Genomic DNA, 27,286 nt, shown 5'->3' on the forward strand with positions numbered 1-27,286 from the left:
TTTCCCTGGCTGGCAGATACATCTTGTAAGTTTTGGAATCTATAACAGTTCTGTCTCCTTCTTTTTGCTTTCTTGCCACTTATTGATGGAGGGAACTGGACCCATTGTCCTGGCGGCCATTCCACACTTTGGGTTGCACTGATCGCATCCCCCATGGTGTTGGTTTAGCATGCTTCTCTGTCCTCCCTATTTCCTGTGAACGGGCACCTAGATTTGGCCCAGGAGTTGGTGAAATTTTTCTCTAAAGATCCAGATAATAAATATTCAACGCTTCGCACTTCATATGGTTTTAACCCTGCCATTGATAGGGGTGTCTGGGTGGCTCAGTCCTTTAAGAGTCTGACTTCCACTCAGGTCGCGACCTCACCGTTGGTAAGTTGGAGCCCTTCATCAGGCTCTCTGCTGTCAGCACAGAGCCTGCTTCAGATCCTCTGTCTCCCTCTCTCTCTGCCCCTCCCTCTTTCTCTCTCCCTCAAAAAATAAATAAATAAAATCAAAAATAAATAAATAAATAAATAAATAAATAAAGCAGCCATTGACAATAGGTGAACAAATGGGTGTGGTTGGGTCTCAATGAAACTTTGTTTACAAATTCAGGTCAAGGGCTGGAAATCACTGGGAGACCACAGCCTGATGATCCCTGATCTAGAGGATCAATCAGATTCGGTTTTAGTGGTTTGGTTTGGTTTTTGCAAGAATAACTCTTTGACAGTGCTGGGTATTTCCTGTGGCTTCATCAGGTAGCACATCACATCTGGTTATCTCTTTCAGTGATGTTGAATTTTAGGGGCTCTGATATTACCAGCTTGATCCATCCATCAGGAAGGTCTCCATCAGTGGATTATATTTCAACCTTCCTCCCTCTTATCTGGTTGGGAGCACTTGTGCAGTGCATGCCTTGAGCAACCTCTCTCCAGCATTTGTTATTGTCCCCTGGCATCTCTGGTTTCAAACAGCACAAAAAATAGTGGCCCTAGAGGTTCTTAGAGTGCCACAAACTCTACCACTCAGTAAAGAAAAAGTTTCCAGGGAGCGCCTGGCTGCCTCAGTCAGCGGGGCATGCAACTCTTGATCTTGGCATTGTGAGTTCAAGCCCCACACTGGGTGTCGAGATGACTTAAAAATAAAATCTTAAAAGAAAAAAAGAAAAGAAAAAGTTTCCAGAAGATTTCTTGAGGAGGCACAGATTCTGGATTCCTCTGGATCAGAGGTTGTGTACAGACTGCAGTTTTCACTTTCCAGAAAAAGCGAATTCCTTGCCAACTTTTCAAATCTGGAAGATTTTACATAAAAGTCTGGCTTTTCCAGTCCTCTCGGAAAATGAGGGAATCTGGCCACCTTGGGCCCACATTCAGGTGTGGCAACAACTGACTGGAGCTAAGAGTGACTGTCCCCTTTAGGTGAGGCCTCTATATGAGGCAGACATTAGGAAATGGTGGGGACTGTGGCAACCTGCAAGGTACAGGCCCTGTCATTTACCAGGTGAGAGAGATGCTTTCCTCGAGTGCCTGTGAACTTCTCTGGCAACTTCAAAATTAGTTGCGAATGTTTCAGTATTTTTTTTTAATTCGAGAGTGAGAGAGAGAGAGCGAGAGAGAGCACGCGCGAGTGGGAGAGGGGCAAAGGGAAAGAGAGAGAGAATCTTAAGCTGGCTCCACGCTGAGCGCGGGGCCCGCCGACATGGGGCTCGATACCACGATCCTGGGATCGTGACCCGAGTGGAAATCAGGAGTCAGACGCTCAACCGACAGAGCCACCCAGGCGCCCCATTTCTGTATTTAATACATTTACATCTCCCACCCCTCTCCAAGTTGTCACATTCCCCTCCCCACTTCTATGTCCCACACCTGCAACATTCACTGGTTTCTTGCATGTCTTTCCAGAGCGACCTCATTGCAAACACATGAAGTGGGCAGCAAGCACTGGTTTTCATGGAAAATCTGAAATGGCACTTTTCAGTGCTTTCAACGTTATTACCAAAGTCACAATCCATTAAGAGAAAAACCGTTTCTTATTCATTCATGCAACAAAAATTTATTGAGCTTTTAACAACTCCTAGGCTCCGGGCATACCACAATAAAAAAGCCAAACATGGTCCCTGGCCTGATGGAATTTATGGTTCTGAATATTATTCAAAATAGAAAAGAAAGAAGAAGCTGACTCTGACCCAGGGATGCCTTCCAGATATATTTTTCAAATAATGTACTAGCTTTGAAAGGGAACTACCAGCATGCACATTCTCGAGCTAGGTGACAAAAAAAAAAAAGTACATTTATCATCTTTGGAACTCCATTGACAGAAAGTAAACCCCATGAATATTTCAATAGGGGGAAAACAGGATCATATTCTATATTCGAAAATTACCAGTGACATTTTTCTTAGACTGCCAAAACAAGGAAATGAGAGACGTCTAGGGCTGCCCTGGAAACCACCCCGCCATGGGCATCTTGCCTTTGGAATAAGCTAGAGGCGAGCTGGAAGTCGCTCAACCTGACCCAAATGAGAACCCTGGCTAAATTCCTTCCGGCCTTTTTATGCCTATGATCCTTGGGCACCACCCAAATTGCAAATTCTGGCTGGGCGTCAACAATCCAACAATTTTCTCGAGGCCGTTCCGTGCTTCCTCCCTCTTTATCCATTTCTTGCCACTTTTCTCTCTCCCGTTTCCACTGCCCGGTCTGGGCCTCTTATTCCATGAGCAACAAAGTCTGCTCCCATGCCCGCCACTTCTTCCTCGAATAATCACTCCACTTCCTGTTGCTAGTTGAAGGCAGGCTCTCTGTTCTACGACACCGTGTCCCGTACGGTCATCCTGAGGCAACTCTTTTTTCTAGAGTTTGTATACCGGGCCAGAATGAGGGTTAGGGAGAGCTGTGACCATTCTCCTTACTCCCCCCACCTGCCCTCACACACACTGCATTTTCTAAACCAGGAGTTGACAAATGTTTACTTGACGCACCCGACAGTAAGTATTTTAGGAGTTGTGGGACATACTGGCTCTGACCGAACTACCTGACTCTACTGTCGTAGCTTGAAAGCAGCCATAGACAATAGGCAAACAAACGGGCATGGCTGGGTTCCAATAAAACTTTCTTTACAAAAATGGGCCGCAAGACCAGATTTGACCCAAGGGAAGGTTGCTGACCTGTAGTCTAAACTATTAATCTTTCCAGCTGCTGCAAAACAAAGCAAACCCCTTCCTACTTGGAAATCACACTAACTAGGGGTGCCTGGATGGCTCAGCCAGTTAAGAGTCCGACTTTTGATTTCAGCTCGGGCCATGATCTCACAGCTCCAGGGATAAGCCCCACCTAGGGCTTTGTGCTGACAGCACAGAGTCTTCTTGGGATTCTCTCTCTCTCTCCCATTCTCTGCCCCTCCTCTGCTCACTCTTTTTCTCCCTCTCTCAAAATAAATAAAATATGAAGGAAAGAAGGGAAGAAAGAAAGAAAGAAAGAAAGAAAGAAAGAAAGAAAGAAAGAAAATCACACTAACTATATACCCCATCTTAACCTCTCCCTTGTTCCTGTCATGTACTCAATTCTCAGTTCAGCCATGTTTATTAAGGATCCTGGCATCCGGTTCACAGGCCATCTCTAGTCCCAACATCATCCTGGATGGTTTCTAAATCCACAAGGATGATCAGTGTAACACCATGGCCCTCACAGTGCCTTGACTTCCTCAATTCCAGTGACTTTCACCTCCACTCCGTTTCAACAACCTACTCCTTTGGGAACTATTACACTTTTGATATCCTCAAACCAATACCCCAGGCTGACCGCAACTCCTATCCTACAGACTTTCCAAGTCCTTACTCCCCAGTAAATCTGCTCTTTGACCTGAGACCCCCTGCCTTTCCTCCCAGTTAGTTGGCCTCCGTCTGACCCCACTTCCCCCCTCCCCAGTCTGGACACACCATGGTCAATCACTATTCTTTCCGGCTGCATCCTCAGTCTCCTCGTGCTCCCTTCTTTCTGCTGTTCTTTGTCGACACCATACCCCACTCCTGAATCAATCGAATAGCCACATTTCCCTGATCCTGTAGCCAAGTGGCCGAACACAGTGGGTGAATACTGTACCACTGTATGAACCTGAGTCCCATAAAATCATGATTTTAAATCGTATCTGGGCCCTCACTACCTCTAGGCTATCTCTCTCAATGGCTTCTGTTTAACTCCCCTATCACATTTACCTTAGGCAAGGCAACGTAGTCTTATAAAGAGATCTCAGGCTTAAAAAACAAAGTTGGGTCTGAAATCTGGTTCCACTTACTAGATGTATGGTCTTTTTTTTTTTTTTTTTTTTTTTTTTTTAATTCTCAAGATTTTATTTTTTTATTTTTTTTATTTTTTTTTATTTTTTTTTCAACGTTTTTATTTATTTTTGGGACAGAGAGAGACAGAGCATGAACGGGGGAGGGGCAGAGAGAGAGGGAGACACAGAATCGGAAACAGGCGCCAGGCTCCGAGCCATCAGCCCAGAGCCCGACGCGGGGCTCGAACTCACGGACCGCGAGATCGTGACCTGGCTGAAGTCGGACGCTTAACCGACTGCGCCACCCAGGCGCCCCAACTAGATGTATGGTCTTGAGCAGGTGACCTAACTTCCTTTCACATCAGTTTTTTTCATGAGTAAAACAAAAATAATTCCTACTTTATATGTTAAGATTACGTATGTAAAACAACACCACCAGCAGCAGGTGCGCAATAAATGATAGCTATTAATACAAGCTCACATTCAGTAGGCGACTATGCCTACTTCACTAAGCCCATTAAGTGTTTCTTAGCTGGACTTCTCCAGAAAGCAGAGCAATGGTTGATGTGCTATTGGGTTGAACCATATGAAAGTGCTGAGATTCAACTGTTTTGACATATAGAAACCATCCGGTTCAACCTAATGCATTATTAGAGAAGGCAATCCCAGAAAAGCAACAGGGAGGGAAAGGGAAAAACGAAGGAAAGAGAGAGTCCATATGAAGGTGCATTGGTATCACGCTTGAGCTCATGGGGCCATTTTTTGGGAGATCATAAATACAAGACTTGCATCTCTGATTAGTCAACATGAAGGATGGAAAGAGACTTTAACAGCTAGCTCTCATCTTTTATTGACCAAAGCTTTGCACCAATGGGCTGGGTTAACTCCTCTCCACTGTGCATGGAATCGCAACACCCACAGGAAGGCCCCAGGGCACGTGGTGAGAAACTGGCAGATTGCACTGGTGTAAGTCCATCAGAGCCCCCTCAGAGAACCGGTAAGAGGTGGCTGACAGAACATATGAATTCCCTCAATTTTTTTTTACTCTGCACTTTCCTATAAGTGCAATTCACTCTTTCTTTCACCTCCCCCACCCTCCCCACCCCCACCTGTGCTCTCAATCTTGATCCCTCCAACCTCCAGAACCTTTTACCTTCAACTTCTCCCACTGTCCTGATCCCTTCCCCTCTACCTTTATACCTGCTTAGGACTTTCCTAAAAACATCCTTCCCTTACTTCACACAGGCTTCTGGCTACTTCTTTTCTCTTTCTTTCTCAGCAACATATCTTAAATGAATAATCCAGAGTTACTATCTCTACTTTCTCCCCTCAGGACCACATGAATGCATCTCATCACTGCACCGAAAACACCTTTGCTGAGGTCACCAACGACCATATCCATTTGACCATATCCAATAGACATAATTCTGGCTCTATCTGCCTTGGTTTCTCTGCAACATTTGGTCTTGTTGACCCCTCCAGCCTTACTGAAATTCTTGGTTCAGTTATCATGCCACCATTATTTGTCACTTCTCCTCATTCTTTGGCTGGCCTCTTTCCTCTCAGCCTCTATCCAGTCCTCAAGAGTTGGTGTTCCCAAGAATACTTTCCTCAGCCTCTTTCTCCTCTTGCCCTACACCCTCCTCTTACCCTCCCGAGAGGCTATCATCATTCCCTGGATTTCAAGTATCGCTATGTGCTGATGACTTCCAAATTCATATCTCCAGCCGGACCTCTCCCTGCACACTCATCTTGGAAACACCCACCAAGCAGCTGGATATATCCACCAAAGCAAGACAGCCCAGCTGCTTGATGGGTACTTCAAACAGGCACCTCACACTCGACATATTAAAACCTGAACTCATTATATTCCCCAACCGCCTCTACCCTAATCTTGCCCATAAAATCTATCTGCAGACAATGCCTGCTCTCCTCATTAAGGTGTTCCAGATGCTTGCTCTGATCTCTCTGGCTCAGCCACACCCCAGAACTTGTTATTTATTCCTGGACTCTTCCATTTGAGCTGCCCTTGAAATTCCTCTACCAGGGAAGGGTTTGGGTACTGGGAACAAGAATTTTTCACACACAAAAATCAGGGACTCCTCTGTGCTGGCAGCTGGAGCCTGTTTTGGATTCCGTGTCTCCCTCTCTCTCTCTGCCCCGCCCCCCAACTCGCCCTCTGTCTCTCTCTCAAAAATAAATAAACATTAAAAAAAAGTTTTTTTAAATAAAAGAAAAAGAAAAAGAAAGCTATTTCAGGGGAGCCTGGCTGGCTCAGTCAGTTAGGTGTCTGACTTTGGTTCAGGTCATGATCTCACCGATTCAGAGTTCAAGCCCCGTGTCAGGCTCTACGCTGACAGCTTGGATCCTGGAGCCTGCTTCGGATTCTGTGTCTCCCTCTCACTCTGCCCCTCCCCTGCTCGCGCTCTGTCTCTCTCTCTCTCTCTCAAAAATAAATAAACATTGAAAACAAAAATTAAAAAAAAAAAAAGAAAGCTATTTCAGGAATCCAGAAATGAGGTAATCAGCACAGCCAAGGCAACCACACCTGCCTCCTCTCTTCACTCGTAATCCCTTGTCCAACAGAATCTAAATGAGGAACCTCAGCCAGCACTGGAGGACAGATGGCTATATTTGGAATAAGTTCAGAACATAACAATGACAAATAATGATTGACATCACTACAGGTCACTCTTGCTGTTTTAAATTTTTAACAAGAGGTCCTTTGCCACTTCAGCATAAATATCTAAAGTGTCCCCTTCACATTGAGCGCTACAATTTCAGGCTATTTACTAGGGCATCGCCAATACAGGAAGAATGTCTCCTAAATTGTCCATGCCTTACTTTGCAAATTGTCCTTCATTAGGCTCACATTTTAGAATTGAGTTACAAGATTTAAAAAAAAAAAAAAATTCTCTAAAGGCTCATACAGCTTTCATGGTTATAGCCCTGAAATAGGAGTTACACCTCTAGATATGACAAAAGCTATGATGAAAATGTTTATAATCACATTTGGTCAATCAACTACAGCCTTATTTACTCATACAAGGAAAGACATTTTACTTATTTGTTCCTATATCCAAATGACTTCTCATTTGAATCCTAGCACCAAGGATCCATGGCTACTGTAATCAAAATATAAAATGTGGGGATAGAAAGAAAGAAAGGATTATAAACTTTTATTTTAATAGTTACTAGGAAACTGGTTTGATAAACTAATATGACTAAGAAGATAATTACAATTAAGAAAGAAATATCCATAATTCACTAAAACAAAATATCTTGTACTTGTGAGACACAATTTAATAAAGGTGTTGGAACATATTTTTTTACCTCAGCTGCAATGTATATACCACACATAGTATCTAAAAGTCTCAAAGATATTTTACATTATTCACAATAAATTCATATGAGATTCAGTTTAATAACGCCATCTGGCTATGAATAGAAAGAATTTAAATATAAGTTTCAAGAAATAAGATAAGGTAGCACATTTTCTTTGATCACTATACTGCAAAACAGAGCAATGCTATGGCCAATCCAAGAAGACAGGGTCAAAATCAAATGCCATTTAAAATAAAGAGTTATGGGGTGCCTGGGTGGCTCAGTTGGTTAAGCATCCGACTTCGGCTCAACTCATGATCTCATGGTTCGTGAGTTCCAGCCCTGCATTGGGCTCTGTGCTGACAGCTCAGAGCCCATAGTCTGCTTCAGATTCTGTGTCTCCTTTTCTCTCTGTCCCTCCCCCCCACCTCAAAAATAAATAACATTAAAAAACTTATTTAAGAAAAGACCTTCAGTTTAAAACAATAAAATAAAATAAAATAAAATAAAATAAAATAAAATAGTTATGGTGCTCACTTTGGCAGCACATAGACTAAAACTGGAATGATGCAGAAAAGATTAACATGGCCCCGGTGCAAGGATGACATGCAAATTCATGAAGCATTCTATATTTTTTAAATAAAAAAGAAAATAAAATAAAAAGTTATGAAAATGAAGCATTTTTACTATTTAAGCCTTAGATAATCAAAATATCTAAGATATTTAGATATCAAATATCTAAAATATTTGAACTATTAGAAATTCAAGAGTAAATCAAAATCCAAAGCAAGACCTATGATTTTTTTTAAGTTTATTTATTTATTTATTTTGAGAGAGGGAAAGAGAGTGCGAGGGGGAAAGGGGCAGAGAGAGAGGGAGAGAGGGAGAATCCTAGGCAGGCTCTGCGCCATCATTGCACAGAGCCCAAGGTGGTACCTGAACTCACAAACCGTGAGACTGTGACCTGAGTGGAGATCAAGAGTCAGATGCTTAACCAACTGAGCCACCCAAGTGCCCCCTTTTCTTTTTAAAATTGTTTAATGTTTGATTATTTGTGAGAGAGAGAGAGAGAGAGAGAGAGAGAGAGAGAGACAGAGCGTGAGCAGGGAAGGGAAGAGAGAGAGGGAAACACAGAATTTGAAGCAGGCTCCAGGCTCCGTGCTGTCAGCACAGAACCCGATGCGGGGCTCAAACCCATGAACAGCAAGGGCATGACCTGAGCCGAAGTCAGACGCTTAACTGACTGAGCCACCCAGGTGCCCCTTATGATTTTTTTATTTGAGAGAGAGAGAGAGAATGTACATGCGAGTGGGGTGGAGGGGCAGAGGAAGAGAGAGAATCTTAAGCAGGCTCCACACTGACATGGGGCTTGATCTCATGACCCTGGGATCATGACCTGAGATGAAATCAAGTCAGACACAACCAACTGTACTACCCAAGCTCCTTTATTACTATTTTAAGGCTTGTTCTTTTTTTTCCTTTTTTTAGTTTGTTGATTTTTGAAAGAGAGAGCGCATGCACGCACAAGTGGAGTAGGGGCAGAGAGAGAGAGAGAATCCCAAGCAGGCTTCATACTGTCAGTGCAGAGACTGACACGGGAGTCAAACTCCTGAACTGTTAGATCATGACCTAAGCTGAAGTCAGGCACTTAACCGACTGAGCCATCCGTGTGCCCCTAAACCTTATTCTTCTTAAATGTAAGGGAAGACACCTCTCTGAATATTGAGCCCTAGTGTATCTGTTCCTAAACAGTTTTCTGAGGTTTCTTCAAAATTAGTTGCATACAATTTTATCCTGCCTCTAAGAGGTCAGTGGTATGGTCTGAGGTTGTCAACACTGTTTTCAGACCTTAAAAGTTGTAGGTCAACCAACAGATCTAACAAATTAAACAAGCGGTAGATAAACCCTATATCTGCGTCTCATGTTAGGCAACGTTCTCTTTCATGCTGCTGTGTCCATGATTGTAGAAAAGGAACCCTTATTCCTTTAACTTTCATTTGGGGATTTATAAAATGAAATCAAAATAGGTGATGTCGGCATGGACAGAGATATAGAGTGAGATCGGAGGTTGCTTACTAGTGACTTGATCTTTATTTTTCATCAATCAAATAAGTTAGTGGGGCCACCTGGGTGGCTCAGTCGGTTAAGCCTCTGACTCTTGATTTCGGCTCAGGTCATGATCTCACTATTTGTGAGTTCGAGCCCCACGTCAGGCTCTGTGCTGACAAGGCGGAACCTGCTTGGGATTCTCTCTCTCCTTCTCTCTCTCTCCCTGCCCCTCCCCCCACCTCTCTCTCAAAATGAATAAACTTAAAAAAAATTTTTTTTAAATAAATAAATAAATAAACTTTAAAGAAGAACAAGATATACCTTTAAAAATATAAAAGCCCTCTGGTTCATCAACAGTCTTTATGAAAGGAACAAACCATGGAACAAACCATTCAAAGTTCATTAAGGAAGGATGAGAGATTAGACACCGGCCAGAGGGGCTTCAACATCAGTCCTTCATCAGGAGCAAAAACTTCCAGACAGGACCATCCTGCAGAAGATGTAATCACTTGATATGGAGTACTTTCAGGGTCACCAGAAACGTCCCTCACGTTCAAAAAAATTCTTCCTGGGAACCAACCTCCAGGACTCTTTAGGGATTCCTTACTTTAGTTTAAGTCATTGCATTTCTAGAGTGGAAACGGCAAATACCTCTTGGAGAAATAATATGCTGGCTGTGATCAACAGAAATTAGCTTCTTTTGAACATGAAGGGAGATGGGTGAGAATGAATACTTGACACAGATTTGACTTCCTAAAGAGCATGGTCAAGTTTAGGATCATGCAGAGCTTTTTTTTTTTTTTTTTCTTAAATGTTTATTTTTTTGAGAGAGACAGAGTGAGAGTGGGGGAGGGGCAGAGAGAGAGGGAGACACAGAATCCGAAGCAGGCTCCAGGCTCTGAGTTGCCAGCACAGAGCCAGATGTCGGGCTCGAACCCATGAGCCATGAGATCACGACCTGAACCAAAGTTGGATGCTTAACGTACTGAGCCACCCAGGCACCCCAGGATCATGCAGAGCTTTTAAGAAAAGCTACATGACAGCATAAGAGCGTTGAGCGACAGGACCAAAGGGCATCTTGTGGGAGGAGACGAGGCCACGCACTAGTTTCACAATTTTGCCAAAGCCATCCTGGTTCCAAACACACAAAACAGAAAAATTACTGCCTAATTATAACAATTCTACCCACTTTTCCTAAAGATATTTTTGGTATTGGAATAATTTTTATCTTCACTCAGTAAGGTTGGCCAAGATTAAAATGTAAAACAAGTGAAATCATGAGTATGAGAAGAAAATGTGGCTGAATATATTTTGAGTGGGAAAGGTCTTTCTAAACATGGCACAGAGCACAAAGAGGTAACATGAAAGACTGATAAATATGGCCACCCAGAAATAAATAAACAAACTTAAAGGACTAAAAGAACTGCAAAGTCAAAAATAAACTAGGACTGGGGCACCTGGCCAGCTCAGTTGGTAGAGCATGTGACTCTTGATCCCAGGGTCATGAGTTCAAGCCCACGTTGGGTGTGGAGCCTACTTAAAAACAAACAAACAGGGGCGCCTGGGTGGCGCAGTCGGTTAAGCGTCCGACTTCAGCCAGGTCACGATCTCGCGGTCCGGGAGTTCGAGCCCCGCGTCAGGCTCTGGGCTGATGGCTCAGAGCCTGGAGCCTGTTTCCGATTCTGTGTCTCCCTCTCTCTCTGCCCCTCCCCCGTTCATGATCTGTCTCTCTCTGTCCCAAAAATAAATAAAACGTTGAAAAAACAAACAAACAAACAAACAAAACTAGGACTTACAGTTAGAATATATGAATAAATCTTACAACCAATAATTAAAAAAACCAAATTACCCAATTTTAAAATGGGTAGAGATACTTTCGACTTCCAGTCAGGCACACGAGCAGTTTAGAAGTTATCACTCCATTCTAACAACTAAAACGCTGAAAAATCAACTAAAACTGAAAAATCAACAACTCTTCTTAGATCCATCAGAGAAGTGAGGTCACAGGGCAAACCACTGCCCCAACATTGGAGAGACTGACAACTGAGCACTAAGAATCACATCTTACCGGAGCAGGAACCCATGGGCAGAAATCTCCATGGGAACCAGTATGAGGGGAGGAAAACCTGCACTGTAACTGACAAATTGTTGGAGGCTCAAGTGTGGACAAGTCTAAGCATTTAAAACAGCAGGGGATCCCAAAAATAAATAAATATTTCAAATAAATGCATACATAAATAAAAAGAAAAAAGAAAACTCCAGGAATTCCAGTCATAGGGGAGCCGCTACTCTTTTGTTTTATCTCCAGAAGCCCTAGAATGTTCTCACAGTGAATATCTGAGGGAAATCCCTCACGAGGAAGGAAAAGGTAACCACTTTGAAACACACCAGAACATTCTGTACTTAAGAAGTCCTGCTCAGAGCACCTGGGTGGCTCAGCCAGTTGAGCATCCCACTCTTGGTTTCAGCTTAGGTCACGATCTCACAGTTTGTGAGTTCGAGGCCCACAGTGGGCTCCACGCTGACGGCACAGAGCCGTCTCTCTCTCTGCCCTTCCCCTGCTCACTCTCTCTGTCTCTCTCTCAAAATAAAAAAATAAACTTAAAAAAAATTAAAAAAGAAAAAAGAAAAAGAAAGCCTGCTCTCAAAATAAACTATCTTACCAAAGCCTAACCTATTGGGAGTCTTCTCAGAGTCTAAACAACTCAGGGAAAGGGCAAAACCCAATTCTAGCCCATTCTAGACATCCTGTACCACTTAAACAGAAAGAAAACAGAAGCACTTGGGAAGTTCACAGCTCATGGGTGTAGGTTCACTCAAAGCCTGAGACCCAATCATAGTTCTATAGAATACTTCCCCTACTTCCCCCACACCTTACCACCACACCACAAAAGGCCTATTTACCAGAGATCCTTTTACTCATTACACCACATCCAGCTTCCAGCAGAAAATTACAAGGCATACTAAATGGCAAAAAACCAAAAACCAGTTTGAAGCCAGAGTGAGTGTGAGAAGCAGCCTCAGATATGGCAGGCAACCTGAAATGAACAGATCAGGAATTTTTCAACTGCAGTTTCCTTTTTTTTAAGTCTATTTATTTATTTTGAGAGAGAGAGACAGTGTGGGAGGGGCAGAGAGAGAGAGAGGGAGAGAGAGAATCCCAAGCAGGCTCCACGCTGCCAGTGCAGAGCCAGATGCAGGGCTAAAACTCACGAACTGTGAGATTATGACCAGAGTGGAAACCAAGAGTTGGACACTTCACTAACTGAGCCACCCAGGCACCCCAGATCAGGAAATTAAAACAACTATGATTAAGGCGGTGATGACAACTGTGATTATGATGAGGGCCCTAATGGCAAAAGTAGACAACATACAAGAACAGGTAGATAATGTAAGCATAGAGATGAAAATTCTAAGAATCAAAGATAACGCCAAAGATCAAAAACATTGTAACAGAAGTAAAGGATGCCTTTCATGGGTTTATGTTTTTATTTTAAAAAAATTGTTTCAAATAATCCAGCGAAGAAATGGGCAGAAAACATGAATAGACACTTCTCTAAAGAAGACACCCGGATGGCCAACAGGCACATGAAAAGATGCTCAACGTCACTCCTCATCAGGGAAATACAAATCAAAACCACACTCAGATATCACCTCACGCCAGTCAGAGTGGCCAAAATGAACCAATCAGGAGACTATAGATGCTGGCGAGGATGTGGAGAAATGGGATCCCTCTTGCACTGTTGGTGGGAATGCAAATTGGTGCAGCCGCTCTGGAAAGCAGTGTGGAGGTTCCTCAGAAAATTAAAAATAGACCTACCCTATGACCCAGCAATAGCACTGCTAGGAATTTATCCAAGGGACACAGGAGTACTGATGCATAGGGGCACTTGTACCCCAATGTTCATAGCAGCACTCTCAACAATAGCCAAATTATGGAAAGAGCCTAAATGTCCATCAACTGATGAATGGATGAAGAAATTGTGGTTTATATACACAATGGAGTACTACGTGGCAATGAGAAAGAATGAAAATATGGCCCTTTGAAGTAACATGGATGGAACTGGAGAGTGTTATGCTAAGTGAAATAAACCATACAGAGAAAGACAGATACCATATGGTTTCACTCTTAAGTGGATCCTGAGAAACTTAACAGAAACCCATGGGGGAGGGGAAGGAAAAAAAAGAGGTTAGAGTGGAAGAGAGCCAAAGCATAAGAGACTCTTAAAAACTGAGAACAAACTGAGGGTTGATGGGGGTGGGAGGGAGGGGAGGGTGGGTGAAGGGCATTGAGGAGGGCATCTTTTGGGATTTAGGTAAAAAAAAAATTGTTTTAATGTTTATTTTTGAGGGCGGTGGGAGAGAGAGTGAGAGGGAAACAGGGGATCCGAAGCAGTCTCTGCACTGACAGCAGTGAACCAGATTCAGGGCACGAACTTGAGAACCATGAGATCATGATTTGAGCCAAAGTCAGACGCTCAACCGACTGAGCCACCCAGGCGCCCCTCATGGGTTTATTAGTAGATTGGACACAGCTTAGGAAAGAATCTCTGCTCTTCATGATAGCTCAATAGAAACTTCTAAAACTGAATAAAGCAAAGGGGAGGGGCGCCTGGGTGGCTCAGTCAGTTAAATGTCCCACTTCGGCTCAGGTTATGATCTCACAGTTCACGGGTTCAAGCCCCACATCAGGCTCTGTGGTGACAGCTCAGAGCCTGGAGCCTGCTTTGGATTCTGTGTCTCCCTCTCTCTGCCCCTCCCCCACTCAACTCTGTCTCTCAAAAATAAATAAACATTAAAAAAAATTTTTTAAGAAAAAAGCAAAGGGGAAAAAAAGGCTGAAAAAAGCTAGCAGTGAATACCTAAGAACTGTGAGACGTCTACGAAAGGAATAACGTGTATAATGGGACTACCAAAAGAAAGAAAGAAAGAAAGAAACAGGAGAAATATTTGAAACAATTTTAACTGAACATTTTCCCAAATTAATGTCAGATTCCAAACCACAGATCCAAGGAAGCTCAGAAAATACTGAGCAGGGTAAATGCCCCAAAACTACACCTAGATATATCGTATTCAAACTTCAGAAAATCAATGATAAAAGAAAAAATGTTGAAATTAGCCAAAGGCAGGCGGGGCGGGGGGGGACCTTATCTATAGAGAGGCAAAGGTAAGAGTTACAGCCAACTTTTCATAAACCATGAAAGCAAGAAGAGGGTGACTGAAATATTAAGTGTTGGGAGAAAAAAAACCCACCAACCTAAAAATGTTGTACTCTGTGAAATTCTCCTTCGTGCACTTTGGTGATGAGCACCGGGTGTTGTACTAAAGTTCTGAATCGCTATATTGTACACCTGAAACTAAGATTACACTGTATGTTAACTGGAATTTAAAGTAAAACTTCAAATCATAGTAAACATTTTTTTAAATAAAAGAGAAATGAAGATTTTCTCAGATGAACAAAAATTGAGGGCATTTTTTGCCAGGAGACCTGCTTTGCAAGAAATGTTAGAAGTTCTTCAGAGAGAGGGAAAATGATATAGGTCAGATCTATATAAAGAAAGGAACAGCACTGAAGAAGGAATAGTGAAGGTAAAATAAAAAGTATTGATCTTTCTTACTCTTAATTGATTTAACAGACAACAGTTTGTTCAAAGTAATAATAGCAACAATGTATTCAGTTATACACACAGTTGACCCTTGATCGATGCAGGGGTGAGAGACACCAACCTCCCGCACACTTGGAAATCTGTGGACAACTTTTGACTCCCCAGAAACTTAACTGCTAATAGCCTACTGTTCACCTGAAGCTTTACCGATAACAGTCAATTAACACATATTTCGTATGTTATATGTATTCTTTGCTGCATTAATACAATAAAGTAAGCTAGAGAAAAGACAATGTTGTCAAGAAAATCATAAAGAATAATAATTCTTTCAGTAAATACAGTATAGTACTATACTGTATTTATTGGATTACAGTACAACACTATACTGTATTTATTGAAAAAAATCTGCACAGTTATGGATGCTTATATATAAATGAAATGAGTGACACGCAATGATACAAGGAACAAGGGACAAAAGGAGGAAATTAAAATTATTTTGCTGTTAGAAGGTACTCCTCCTACCTATGAAGTGGTATAGCCTTGCTTGAAAGTGAACTTGGATTAATTGCAAATGTATACTGCAAACTCTAGGGTAACCATTAAAATACATATATACATAAAGAAATGTAACTGAGGGGCACTTGGGTGGCTCAGTCAGTTAAGCATCCGACTTGGGCTCAGGTCATGGTCTCAAGGTTCGTGGGTCTAAGCCCCACGTTGGGCTCTGTGTTGACAGTTCAGAGCCTGCAGCCTGCTTTGGATTCTGGGTCTCCCTCTGTCTCTGCCCCTACCCCCCACCCCCGCTTATACTCTGTCACTCTCTCTCTCTCAAAAATAAACATTAAAAAAAAATGTTTTTAATATATATAACTGAAATGCTAAGAAAGAAAACAATCATGTAATGTTCTCCAATAAAACCACACAAGGCATAACAAATATGGTAAATGTTAATCCATTGGAACTTTAAAGGTCAGTGGTCTAAATACACCAATTAAAAGGTAGAAATTGTCAAAGGGGATCAAAAACAAGACCTGACTATATGGTGTCTACAAGAAACCACTTTAAATATAAAGACACATACAGGTTAGAAGTAAAGGAATGGAGAAAGATACACCATATGTATGCAAATAATCATATGAAAAGATGCTCAACATCATTTAAAATTAGCGAATTACAAAAAAAAATAATAAATAAAAAAATTAGGGAATTACAAATTACAACAACAATGAGGGGCGCTCGGATGGCTCAGTAAATTGAGCATCTGGCTCTTGCTTTGGGTTCTGAGCTGGCAGGGCGGAGCCTGCTTGGGATTCTCTCTCTCCATGCCCCCTCTCTCTGCCCCTCCCCCGCTGACGCTCTCTCACTCTCAAAATAAATAAATAAACATGAGGGGCACCTGGGTAGCTAAGTCAATTGAGCGTCCAGCTCTCGATTTCGGCTCAGGTCATGGACTTGAGGTTGGTGAGTTTGAGCCCTGCTTCGGGCTCTGTGCTCACAGCTTAGAGAATGCTTGGAATTCTCCCTCTCCTCTCTGTGCCCCTCCCTTGCTCTCTTGCCCTCTCTGTCAAAATACAGAAACATTTAAAAATAAATAAACAAACATTTAAAACCACAATGAGATTCCACTAGGCACCTATTATAATGACCAAAATCCAAAATACTGACGACACCAAATGCTGCCGAGGAGGTGGGGCACCAGGAATTCTCATCCCTTGCTGGTAGGAATGCAAAACGCTACAGCCACTTTGGAAAACAGTTTGGCAGTTTCTTCTAAAACTAAACATACTTGTGCCACACAAATGAATAGTTGTGCTCTCTGATATTCCCCCAAATGAGCCGAAAACTTATGCCCACACAAAAACCTGCACTCAGATATTCATAGTTCATAACGCCTAAACATAAGCAACCAGGATATCCTTCACTGGGTGAATGGATAACTAAACAGTGATATATCGAGACAAGGGAATACTATTCCCCACTTAAAAAAAAAAAAATCAACCCATGAAAAGACAGCAAAGAAACTGAAATGGGTGTTCCTAAGTGAAAGAAGTTATTCTGAAAAGGCTACATAGTGTATGTTTCCAACTATGTGACATTCTGAAAGACAAGACTATGGAGACCATAAAAAGATCAGGGACTGTCAGAGGTTAGGGAGGAGAGTGGGATAAACAGGCAGAGCACAGAGGATTTTCAGGGGAGCAAAACATTGTGTATGATACTCTAAGGGCGGATACATGTCATTATACATTTGTCAAAACCCACAGGATGTGCAACACCTAGAGTGAACCCTAACGTCAACTATAGACTTTAGATGATTATAATGTGTCAGTGTAGATTCATCCAGTCTAACAACTGTGCACCTGCTCGCTCTGCTATGGGATGTCCACAGTGGTGGAGGCTGGACACGTGTGGAGAACAGCTAAAGTGACAGTAACAATACAGGGGAAATATTAAGTGAGTCAAGTATGCTAAGATCCTTGTGGTGCTAATCAAAATGACAGGACCAGCAAATAACTTGTTGGCTTTATTACAAAAGGGTAAGTATACCTCATACAATGTTAAGGGATACCTTAAACAGATAAAAACACAATATTTAGCTTCTCAGCCAGCAGAAGAAATAAAGGGAACATAGAAACCTTTATTAATCCAACAGAAGGTTGGACAGCAGAGGTGGGGTGGGAAGAGGAAGAAGCAAGGAAAAAAATGGTTGATAAGTGGAATCTAAACTAAGTGAAAAGATGTGAGTTGCAGATATATATACATATAAAATGACACAATTCATATGAAGTTTAAAAAAGCCCAGAGGACAAAACCACTTAATGTTTATGGGTGAATGAGGAACACAAAATTTGTGACAGCAGTTATCGCTGGGAAGAAAACATGAGATCAAGGAAGAATATACAGAGTATCTAAACTGTGTACATGTTCATTTCTATTTCCAAAACCTCTTTTTTATTTTTATTTTTTAAAATGTTTATTTATTTTGAGAGAGAGAGAGCACACACGTGTGCACGAGCAGGGGAGGGTCAGAGAGAGAGAGAAAGAGAGAGAGGGAGAGAGAGACACCCATGAAGTCTCTGCGCTGCCAGTGCAGAACCCGATGCAGGGCTCGAACTCTAAAACTGCGAGATCATGACCTGAGCCAAAACCAAGAGTCAGACACTTAATTGACTGAGCCACCCAGGCGCCCCCTAAATCTCTTTTATTTAATACTAAAACATAATATTAAGATTTCATGAAGGTCTCTATGTCAGAAAGAATTCGTATTTTAAAAAATAAGTTAAAAGAGATGAGCAAAGCATAAGAAATCATGTATATGTATATATTTTATAGGAATAATTAAAGTCACATATATGTTGGAATAAGCATGCAAAAAATATGCACCTGACTCTTAAGATTGTGTCTAGAGGATTGCATTGCAACCTACTACCACTATCTGCTACATTTGCAACTTTTTGTTTTGTTTTACAATAAGCATGCATTAAGCAGTAAAAATATATATATTTTTTAAGTAGGGACAATTAAAAAGAAATCAAGGGAGCCTGAACACAACTCTAGTCTTCTTTAGGAAAACTCAAAGCAACAACAGTTAAGACAAAAGAAAGAACATACTGGAAAATGCTATTTTCAAGCAAACACTCTCTGAATGTATTATTCTGCTACATTATGTCAAAAAGCTGGGAGAAGCGATAAACAAATCAATGCAAAATGTAGATATTTTCTTGTGTTCGTGCTCAGCATTTCCATTGTTGCAGTGGGCAAAACTGAACGGATAAAATGTCCTAATTTTGATTAAAGGGAAGGCTACGCTATCCTATGGCAGCTGGCCTTGAAGATTAGGCCATCCTTAGGCTGTAATTGGATAATGCTGGCCTTGTTGATTTGAAGTCGAAGGCTAATCTAGGCAGTTTACAGTAACAAGGAAACTGTTAAGATTGCTGGCATGGTAACAGGAAAAGAAAAACAAAATGTAGCAGGAGACTGGGACAGTCCTCTTGCCTGTATCTCACGCCAATGGCAGGTATCATTTACTGTACATTGGGTTGCAAGGATGTTTATATTCCATATAAATATTGTATATTTTTGCAAGTATAAAAATCTTGGCATAGACCATGAACATATTGTATCATGAATACAATAATATGCATTTTGTGTATGAGGGTTCATTTTAAACAGAAATCATGGTTCTGGGATGTCAACTTTGTGCTGTGTGAGCATATTTTGAACAGAAATACATCACACATAACAGAGATATAGGAGAATTACACTCTTTCAGGATTATGTGGCAACCTCATTATGAACATATTTTATAAAACATACCCATGAGTGGGTTCATTATCTTTAACGGGAAAAGAGAATTGCCATAATCATAATTCATAGTCCTATTGCTGAGATGGGAAGGAGTCATATGGTAGCTTTTGGAAGAGACGACCAAAAGGGGAAAAAAAGGATTTGCATCAAATACTGCAATGTCATATACGTAGTTTTTCCAACATGGGTAGTGTATTTCTCATTAAATATTATTAAACCTTATTTCAATTAGCATAATACCCTCTAGTGAAATAAGTCAGTCAGAGAAAGACAGATATCATATGTTTTCACTCATATGTGGAACTTGAGCTGAACAGAAGACCATGGGGGAAGGGAAGGGGAAAAAATAGTTTCAAACAGAAAGGGAGGGAGGCAAACCAGAAGAGACTCTTGAATGCAGAGAACAAACTGAGGGCTGATGGGGAGGGGGGCAGGGGAGGCGGGAAATGGGTGATGGGCATTGAGGAGGGCACTTGTTGGGATGAGCACTGGGTGTTGTATCCCACGATGTTCATGTATCCCACTGGGTGTTCATCCCGCGATGACTCACGGGAATCCCCATGGGAACCCCCAAAACCGAGAGCACACTTTACTCACTGTATGTTATCTCACTTGACAATAAATTTTAAAAAAATTTTGTTTAATTTAAAAAAATAATTAAATAAAGAGGTTCTCATTGCTAGAAAGATACGGAATTTGGACAGTATCAAGTAAAATGATTTCCATTCCCTTATTTCTTCAACTTTTGTTCATTCACGCAAACTATGATTTAATTATACTACACAGCATTGGAAAGCCCCGACTCTGGAAACCAGATGCCTAATTACCAAGCTTTGCCCTACCATGAACTATCTTTCTGACTTTGGCCACATTTCTTAACTAACCCTTAATTACTTCATCTGTAACACTGTATAAAAATAATTCCTATTGGGGCGCCTGGGTGGCTCAGTCGGTGGGGCGTCTGGCTTTGGCCCAGGTCATGATCTCATGGTTTGTGGGTTTGAGCCCCACATCGGGCTCACCTCTGACAGCTCAGAGCCTGGAGCCTGCTTCGGATTCTGTGTCTTCCTCTCTCTCTGCCCCTCTCTTGCTCATGATCTGTATGTCTCTCAAAAATAAATAAACGTTAAAAAAATTTTTTTTAATTCCTATTTATACTCTTTCAAGTGAATGAAATGACGAAGTCCAAGTAAAGCAATTTAGTATATACCTCACATGTAGTAGGTACTCAATAATCATTATCTAATAATAATGAATATATTCTCAAAAAAATAAATATTATTAAGCCTAATGGGCAAAGTTTAAAAGATAACGTTATGCCAGCATTTCCCCCAAATGGATATGGAAATTTCCCAAAATGGGCTTCTCAAAAGGACAGGACAGCATGAGGTCAACATGGACCTCAATCCCCTTCAGGAAAAGTAGTCTCTGCCAACAGGCTTCACCTGATGCAGAAACTGCCCTCAAGTTAAAAACTGCTGTGAAATTTGGCAGCATTTGTTAACATTTTAAATATCCATAACCTTTGAATATAGTCTTTAGACCTGTAGGAAACTGTTTTACAGAATCCCGTAAGAATACAAAGATGAATGCATAAGGATCTTTATTGCAATGGTGTTCGGGTGTTTTGCAATAGCTAAAATGTTCATGGCATCCCAAACATTCATCAGTAAGGATCATCAATAAGATATTTAAATAAATCATGGCATACAAACTCAACACCCAAAAAACAAATAATCTAGTGAAGAAATGGGCAAAAGACATGAATAGACACTTCTCCAAAGAAGACATCCAGATGGCTAGCAGACATGAAAAAAATGCTCCACATCACTCATCATCAGGGAAATACAAATCAAAACTACAATGAGATACCACCTTACACCTGTCAGAATGGCCAGAAATTAACAACTCAGGCAACAACAGATGTTGGCCAGGATGCAGAGAAAGAGGGATGCTGTTGCATTGCTGGTGGGAATGCAAACTGGTGCAGCCACTCTGGAAAACAGTATGGAGGTTCCTCAAAAAATTATAAATAGAAATACTCTATGACCCAGCAATTGCACTACTAGGTATTTATCCAAGGGATACATGTGTGCTGTTTCAAAGGGGCACACGCACCCCAATGTTGATAGCAGCACTAGCAACAATAGCCAAAGTATGGAAAGAGCCCACATGTCCATCAATGGGTGAATGGATAAAGAAGATGTGATAGATAGATAGATATACACACACACAATGGAGTATTACTCAGAAATCAAAAAGAATGAAATCTTGCCATTTGCAACTATGTGGATGGAACTAGAGGGTATTATGCTAAGCGAAATCAGTCAGAGAAAGACAAATATCATATGACTTCACTCATATGAGGACTTTAAGAGACAAAACAGATGAACATAAGGGAAGGGAAGCAAAAATAATATAAAAACAGGGAGGGGGACAAAACATAAGAGACTCTTAAATACAGAGAACAAACAGAGGGTTGCTGGAAGGGTTGTGGGAGGGGGGATTGGCTAAATGGGTAAGGGTACTATGAAAGAAACTGGAAATGTTGTCAAAGAATACCTTCACAATCAAGGAGGCCCAGAAATTTCAGATAAATTTTACCAAATCTTCAAGTACTAAATAACTCTGATATTATTTCACCTGTTTCACGGCAGGAAAGAATCCAAATTATCTTCTTCAAATTTCAGAGAAAGCTTGGGCTCAGTCTCACTTATGAATATCAACACAAACATATTATACCAGATATATACAAATAGAATTAGGCAGCCTATAGAAAGAATAACACACCAACGACCAAGTGGTCTATTTCTAAAAGAAAAAAAATGTTTAACGTGAAGAAACCCATCAATATAATTCACTATATTAACAGATCAAGGGAGAAAAATACCACGATCATTTTTATAGATGCTGAAAACATATTTGACAAAATTCAACATTGATTGCATATTTCAAATGCTGTTAATAAACTGGGGATAGATAGAGACTTGCTCAACATGATATTTAAAACCATTTGATACTGATGTGTAAACAGAAAGACAGACATAGCAACAGAACAGAATATGGTCCAGAAATAGAGACAAACATATACGGAACGGTAGGAATAAAAGCCACATTTCAAATCAGTGAAGGAAATGGTTATATTCAACAAATGGCATTGTGACAACTGGCTAAATGTATACTAGATCCCTACCACACTTCTTATACCAAAATACATTACAGATGAGATTAGTTCTTAAGAAACAAAAATATGTTAGGAAAAATTAACTGGATATGTTTAGGACTTTGGAATAAGAAAGGTCCCTTTAAATAATACACAAAATACAAAGCCATAAGGAAAATGTTTATATACTTGACTACATTAAAAATTAAAATGTTCTGCAGGAAAAAAACACTCCTTACCTCAAAATGATTCTAGATGGATCAAAGATTTAAATATTTTTTTAAATCATAAAAAACAACGAGAGTTTTTAAAAAATAATTCCTAAGTGGGGAAGAACTTTCCCAATAGGGCATCAAATCTAGAAGTATCAAGAAAATATTGAAAAATTTGAATGCCTGAAAATTTAAAAGGTCTGCCTAGAAAAAAACACTAAAACCACAGTTAAAAGACAGCCTGGACAAATTCTGGCAATTCATATGAAACATAGTACTAGTTTCCTTAACATATAAAGAACTCCTACAATTCAAAAAGGAAAAGGCCAACAAAAATAGCCACTGGGTGGCTCAGTTGGTTAAGTGTCCAACTTCAGCTCAGGTCATGATCTTGAAGTTCCTGAATTCGAGCCCCACATCGGGCTCTGTGCTGACAGCTCAGAGCCTGGATTCTGCTTTGGATTCTGTGTCTCCCTCTCTCTCTGTCCCTCCCCTGCTCATGCTCTGTCTCTCTCTCTCTCTCTCTCTCTCTCAAAAATAAATAAACATTTTTTAAAATTTTTAATAAATTAATTAAAACAAATAAAATGTGTTTTAAAAAAAAGATAGACAAAGGATATGGACTGACAGTTCACAAAAAAAGGGAATTGGTTTTAGAATGTCAAAACTATTAAAAGTTCACGCATATTAAAAAGATGCACACAGGGGCGCCTGGGTGGCGCAGTCGGTTAAGCGTCCGACTTCAGCCAGGTCACGATCTCGCGGTCCGTGAGTTCAAGCCCCGCGTCAGGCTCTGGGCTGATGGCTCAGAGCCTGGAGCCTGTTTCCGATTCTGTGTCTCCCTCTCTCTCTGCCCCTCCCCCGTTCATGCTCTGTCTCTCTCTGTCCCAAAAATAAATAAACGTTGAAAAAAAAAAAAAAAGATGCACACTTACAATGACATACCATTTTCACCTATTAAACTGTGAAAGATCCAAAAGTTTGATAACACTTTTTTTTTTAACGTTTTATTTATTTTTGAGAGAGGGAGAGACAGAGCATGAACGGGGGAGGGTCAGAAAGAGGGAGACACAGAATCTGAAACAGGCTCCAGGCTCTGAGCAGTCAGCACAGAGCCCGACGCGGGGCTCGAACTCACAGACCGCGAGATCATGACCTGAGCCGAAGTCGGCCGCTTAACTGACTGAGCCACCCAGGCACCCCTGATAACACTATTTTTGATGAGGGTGTAAGAAAACAGGCACTCTTACACTTCTGACGGAAATGTAAATTGATGCAACCAGCCCAGAGATCAATTTAGCAATACCTATCAAGATTTAAGATAATTGATCCAGTAACTATACTTCATAGAATTTATAGTACTGTTATACTCCCACATTTATGAAATGACATATATATGGGGTGATTTATTGCAGCACTGTTTGCAACAGTGTTGCAAACAACCACATTCCCATCAAATAGGGGACAGTTAAATTTTTAAAAAATTTTTTAATGTTTATTTATTTTTGAAGGAGAGAGAAAAGACAAGAGTGCAAGCAGGGGAGGGGCAGAGAGAGGGAGACAGAATCCGAAGCAGGCTCCAAGCTGTCAGCACAGAGCCTGACACAGGGCTCGAACTCACGAGCTGTGAGATCATAACCTGAGCCAGTCAGATGCCCAACCCACTGAGCCACCCAGGTGCCCTGGGGACAGTTTAAATAAATAAAAGATCACTGCACCTGGTCGGCTCAGCCAGTAGAGCATGCAACTCTTGATCTCGGGGTTGTGAGTTCATGCCTGAAGTTGGGCGTACAGCTTACTTAAAAATAATAGATAGATGATAGATAGATAGATAGATAGATAGATAGATAAAAGATCTATATGATTATATTCTACATGATCTCTAGAGGACACATGAAAAATGGTAAAAGCTATTTCTGAGGAAGCAAACTCATAGACTGGGGTTCAGTGATTACAAGGAGACTTACTTCCTATTATATATATTTTTCAAAATACTCCTTGAGGTTTTTATTCTGTCCATAATTTACCTATTTTGGGGTTTGTGGTTTTTTTGTTTTTATTTTTTAGAGCGAACACAAGCAGAGGAGAGGGGCCCAGGGGGGGGGAGAGAGAGAGAGAGAGAGAGACAGAGAGAGAGAGAGAGAGAGAGAGAGAGAGAATCTTAAGCAGGCTCCAAGATCAGCACAGAGCCCAACATAGGACTTGATCCCATGACCTTGGGATCAGGACCTAAACTGAAATCAAGAGCAGCACTCAAACAACTGAGCCACCCAGGAGCCCCTGATTTTTTTAAACTATTTTTATGTATTTAATAAACTCGTAGAAACTGGCATATGCCAAACACTATCAGCTTTCCAAATATTAACTCAGGTATTTTTCTTAACAACCCTATGAGGTAGTAGTATTATTGTCTCCATTTTACAGATGATGAAACCCAAGCATATAGGGTCACATTATGACTTCTGTGGGCCCTGGGTATTTTGGATGTTGTGGAACAATTCCATCATAAAAAATATTGAAAATTATATTTTAAAACTGCTTTTGTATATAACAACAAATATAATACCAGGCTGGATTCATTTTGTTTTAAGTTGCTTTATTTATTTTGAGAGAGAGAGAAGTGTGTGCGAGCAGGGAAGGGGTAGAAAGAGAGGGAGAAAGAGAATCCCAAGCAGGCTCCATGCTTGGCGAGGAGCCCCACAAAGGGCTTGATCTCACAACCGTGAGATCGTGACCTAGTCAGTATCAAGAGTTGGACACTTAACCAACTGAGCCATTCAGGCGCCCCTGGATTCATTACTATATACTCATTAGTTAAAAAAAAATTTTTTTTAACGTTTGTTTATTTTTGAGACAGAGAGAGACAGAGCATGAAAGGGGGAGGGTCAGAGAGAGAGGGAGACACAGAATCCGAAGCAGGCTCCAGGCTCTGAGCGCTCAGCACAGAGCCCGACGCAGGGCTCGAACTCGAGATCATGACCAGAGCCGAAGTCGGACGCTTAACCGACTGAGCCACCCAGGCGCCCGATATACTCATTAGTTTTATATTCATTTTTACTTCTGATTTTAAAGGACAGTAAAACATTTCATGGGCTCATAAAAGTATAATAGGTTGTAGGCATTGTGTCTCCTGCAGGCAACAGAGAAGCTAAGTAACTTATCCAAGGAAACACAGCCAGTAAGTGGTAAAACTGGGATTTGAACCCAGGAAGCGTGGTTTCAGAATCGGAGCTTTTAATCTGTATGCTAGATAAATAAAGCAAATCATAGGGGGGAAATTATGTCATTTATACATATGTTGACATAAAATTACCTAAAGACAAATTTTTTTTCATTTTTTTTTAAGTAGACTAAAAACAAAAAATGGGTTTTACATCCAACGTGGGGCTTGAACTCATGACCCAAAGATCAAGAGTCACATGCTCTACTGACTGAGCCAGGCAGGAACCCCCCTAAAGACAAATTAGCTGAAGAAATCATGGAGGAAAATAGTGTACATATTATGTTTTATAAAAAGGTTTACATACACATGCTATCTCTTGAAGAATGTATTTCATTTGTTTTTAAGTTTTATTTATTTATTTTAAGAGAGAGAGAGAGAACGAATGAGCAAGTGAAGGGCAGAGAGGGAGAGAGGGAGAGAGAATCCCGAGCAGGCTCCATGCTGTCAGCACAGGGCTCAAAATATAAGTTAAAGGGGTACGTGGGTGGCTCATTCGGTTAAGTGTCTATCTTTGGCTCGGGTCATGATCTCAGTTCATGGGTTCAAGCCCCGCATCGGGCTCTGTGCTGACAGCTCAGAGCCTGGAGCCTGCTTTGGATTCTGTGTCTCCCTGTCTCTCTGTTCCTACCTGCCTTGTGCTCTCTCTCTCTCAAAATAAATGAATAAACATTTTTTAAAAATTGATAATAATAAATAAATATCTGGAGAAAAGGACTGGTGAACTGAGAGCCTGGGGAACTTACTTTTTCATTGTGTGTGCCTTTGTGCCATTGGATTTTTTTTTTTTTTTTTTTTTTTTACTGTGAGTATATATTTACTGATGAGAAAACTGAGGCCCAAACAAGGTTACATAACTTGCTCAAGGTTATACAGGTAGTAATGAAACCAATTGTATATAAGAATGAACTATTCAGCCAATCAATAATACATTGTTGTTTCTAAGTATAAACCTTTGAATGTATCCCTGTTAAATTTCATCATTTGTATCCATAGCCAGTTAGCTAGGCTCTTTTTGCATCATGATTCTGGATCCATCGCATTTATCTTTATGATCCCCTTAAACCTGGCAAGCATGCTTTCCGTATTTCCACCCACATTGTTGTTGAAAATGTTTAACACATGACAAGGCTTAAGCAGTGCTCTG

The 27,286-nt window shown here is 41.0% G+C and overlaps 1 long non-coding RNA gene and 1 other non-coding gene across 3 annotated transcripts in view; one reads left to right on the plus strand and one right to left on the minus strand.

Annotated features, from left to right (window-relative positions):
- LOC121025466 (uncharacterized) overlaps positions 1–27,286 on the minus strand; it is a 143,301-nt gene that overhangs the window by 65,353 nt on the left and 50,662 nt on the right. The window lies entirely within an intron of this gene.
- On the plus strand, positions 8,108–8,214 carry LOC121025492 (U6 spliceosomal RNA). Its single transcript, XR_005788075.1, has one exon. It is a non-coding gene; the product is annotated as a U6 spliceosomal RNA (small nuclear RNA).

The sequence above is a fragment of the Herpailurus yagouaroundi genome, unplaced genomic scaffold (assembly GCF_014898765.1).
Source record: "Herpailurus yagouaroundi ecotype Mexico unplaced genomic scaffold, PumYag 67641, whole genome shotgun sequence".
NCBI classification, from domain to species: Eukaryota; Metazoa; Chordata; class Mammalia; order Carnivora; family Felidae; genus Herpailurus; species Herpailurus yagouaroundi.